We start from the raw sequence: 3,424 nt of genomic DNA on the forward strand, positions 1-3,424 counted from the left end.
ATTTTTGGCTCGCCTTCGACCTGAAGAATAATAGACAATTTTAGACAGCTACTATACAGGAACATGAAGATCAAAATAAACAAAAGATAAGATAGAGTTGAACTCTTCCCATACCCCTATATGCATAGAAAAAAATGACATGGGGGAAGAGATTAAAGTGTGAGCCTCTAGGGAAACTGATCAAATCCAACTTGATGGATTGACACTAATGAAACAAGTAACTAATGGTCTGAATGCCAGGAGAGAATAAATTAGTAAATGAAAACTTTTAACACGACAGAAAGACATTAGAGAAAAACGCATATAAGGAAATCTGCAGAATAATTAGAAAAGTAGCACGACATCGCTGGGTTGGTTACAGAGACATGGCAACCCCACTGAATTTCCATATTCCCTAGTATAAGTTAATGTATGCGAAGTATTCATCCAGACTTAAGTGTTCAACAGACTCTCTCTAAAATATTTGTGACCTTCACATAAGAAAATTTAACTGATTTTATGCCATTGGACTGACCAATTTCATTTTGGCGTATTTAACCCACTCGTGCAATTCCCATACCCAAGAACAGTGAAAAGGAAATTGTTAGATATAAATAACCAGGCAGGATTAAAAAAAAAACTGAAGAAAAAGAAGGAACATATCTCTAATGCACATCATTTGTTAGCCAAAATGTCATCGGAACTTCACAAGCATTGCTACTAACATACCTAATCAGCTACAAATACATTTGAACAATCTTGTTTTCTAAAACTTAAACCACATAAACATTTGCTTTTTTATTGTTCAGATAAACATATGCCTCTTTTATGACAATGGTGCCTGAACCAGCTTAGACTCCTCGACTATTCCACCGGGTACCTGCACAGGTACCGGGTAATCTGCCCACCAAGGCTTAGATAGATAAAAAAAAAAAAATCGCCTAGGTCTCATGATTCTCCTCCCACTTCATTGACCATTAGGCCATTCTTGGGTGTATAAACATATGCTACTAAATAAATAAAAGAAGTCTTTCAAAATTGGCAATTTGTCCTCTGTTGAAGCCTTGAAGGTGTTCCAGAAATGTCTGCAATTGAGTAAATAGATCTATGGATCAAATCAACTTGGAAAATGGAAACATTACATTTTGTCACCACTGTGGAAAAATATTAGGTATGAATATGTAAGATACATGTGATCCGATTGGTGCAAGATCTTCCTATATTTACGCCAAAGAAGGGCAAAGAGAATTGTTCGTTGGATTTATGATCAATTCCAATTTTAGCTTTGATATGATTTTATTTTCTGAGTTCCTAACACAAAAAGATACTAATGCAAAGAGATCTATTACTTTTCCTTCAACAATTCATCCTGTTAACTTGTAGTACTCATGAAATGAAAAATAAAACCGTTACAAGATTACTCATGTATCATCAATTGACAAGTGTAAAAAAAAGTTAAGAGCTTGAACCAATAGTTGTAAACTGAACAATCAAATGATTAAAAAATCTTACCTGCTTAGGCTCACCATTTTCCCCCCAATAGCTGTTACAATGATGTGGCCTTCTTCTGTTCCATTTCCATCCACTACAGCTGCTTCCAATTCCTATCACAGGTGAAACTGGCGAAGATAAACCAAGGCTAAACAAGGAAAATGTTCATCTGAACAGAACAGAATATGCAGTCCTTTTACCGGGGCGAAGAACGTTTTCTGCTTTATCATCATCTGATCTTCATTTCATTTATTTCTTTAGGAAGTTTGTCGACAAGCATGGCATCAGTTTGACGTTTTCCACCTGCTGAAAGAATTATAACACCAGAAGCCATATCAGGAACCAGATTAACTTGCTTATACTATTGATCAATGGGCAATACTCGAATGACAGATCTTCAGCATCAAAACACCTGCGACACAAAAACTAGACAAGGTGCAAGTGATATTATAGCTAAGCTACATTTAAACGTTTGTCATACTTCTAAGCCAAGAAATGGCGTACACATCCATACAAGATTGACCTGAAACGAACATACTAGAGCAATAGCCGCTTGGTGTTCTGCTGAGCACGATCACATACTTAGTAAGTATTGCAAACATGGCAGCTGGCTTTGGTTATTTAATGTCTTTAACTAAATGGTTAAGTTTTGACTAGTGTATTAACAATTTATAATATCCTAACAGACAAATCTGACGAACAAAACTTCAGTGACACTGCTCGCTAAGGTAAAACAGAATTATATATTACCTAAAGTTTTGCAGTTTATCCCTCGACTCAGCATTTGACACCAGGAACAATATGAAGATATCACATGCTCCAAGATGGCTGAGAAGTGAGGATGAACAATAAAATAAAAAAAGTACAAGATTTGGGCACTACATAAAATGTTCTATAAGTCACACATTCAAAATATTTAAAAGGCATATGAAAGAATTATGGTAAAAGAAATGGCATACACATCTGTACAACATTGACCTGAAATGAACATAATAGAGTAATAGCCCCTTGGTGTTCTGTTGGATGCTGCACATACTTAGTAAGTATTGCAGAGATTAGCAGATGGCTTTGGTTATTTAATGTCTTTAACTAAATGGTTAACTTTTGACTAGTGTGTATAATGTCATAACAGACAAGTAAAAACTTCAGTGACACTGCTCGCAAAGGTAAAACATAGTTACAGAATTAAATATTATCTAAAGTTTCGCAGTGTATCCCTCGACTGAACATTTGACACCAGGAACAACATGAAGATTTCATATGAACATTTGACACCAGGAACAACATGAAGATTTCATATGCTCCAACAAGACTGAGAAGTGAAAGATGATTCTCGAAATCCAAAGTGTATCAGATAAATTGGTGGGGAGGGAGTATATCACTAGTCCAATTTGATATCTTTGTTACCAAATACGTATATATCAGAAAATCATATTCTAAGCTAAATCACAACTTTAGTTATAAGTCAATGTCAGCTTTTTCTTCCTCCTGTTGTACCACCGCTGGTACTGCTGGATAGTTGATGTTGGACAGCTTTCCTTCTTGTTGAAGGGAAGAAGATTTCGATTCTTGGGACGGGCCTAAACAGTCAAATTCTGAGTCGTCATGGGGGGAAAGGTTAATGAACCTGAGAATAACCCTGACCAGTCTGGGAATGGAGAGATCTAGGATAATGGCCTCACTAGTCTAGGAATATAGAGCAGTCATGACATGCCCCGATCCTGGGCCTGGACTGAGCTACACTCGGTGCCTGAACTTGAGCGGACTACGTACATGACATAACATAAGACATAAACTGCGCGGAAAGGTAATTCATAAGATAGATTAAATACTGCATTAGTTTCATAACATAAAACGTATAGCCAAAATAGGTTAAAGACGACATTTGTAAAACTGATATGACATGCTAGTCTATGAAGTCTCTAACATAATCCGAGAAACGTTTACCGAGACA

The 3,424-nt window shown here is 36.3% G+C and overlaps 1 long non-coding RNA gene across 2 annotated transcripts; it reads right to left on the reverse strand.

Annotated features, from left to right (window-relative positions):
- Positions 1-220: 220 nt before the first annotated feature.
- On the reverse strand, positions 221-3,424 carry LOC132035567 (uncharacterized). Of its 2 annotated transcripts, none has more exons than XR_009409316.1 (3): positions 2,924-3,424; positions 1,671-1,773; positions 221-1,583 (listed from the first exon to the last, which is right to left on the reverse strand). It is a non-coding gene; the product is annotated as an uncharacterized LOC132035567 (long non-coding RNA). The 2 variants fall into 2 exon arrangements; XR_009409315.1 differs by having other exon boundaries at positions 1,671-1,776.

This window comes from Lycium ferocissimum, chromosome 10 (assembly GCF_029784015.1).
Source record: "Lycium ferocissimum isolate CSIRO_LF1 chromosome 10, AGI_CSIRO_Lferr_CH_V1, whole genome shotgun sequence".
NCBI lineage: Eukaryota > Viridiplantae > Streptophyta > Magnoliopsida > Solanales > Solanaceae > Lycium > Lycium ferocissimum.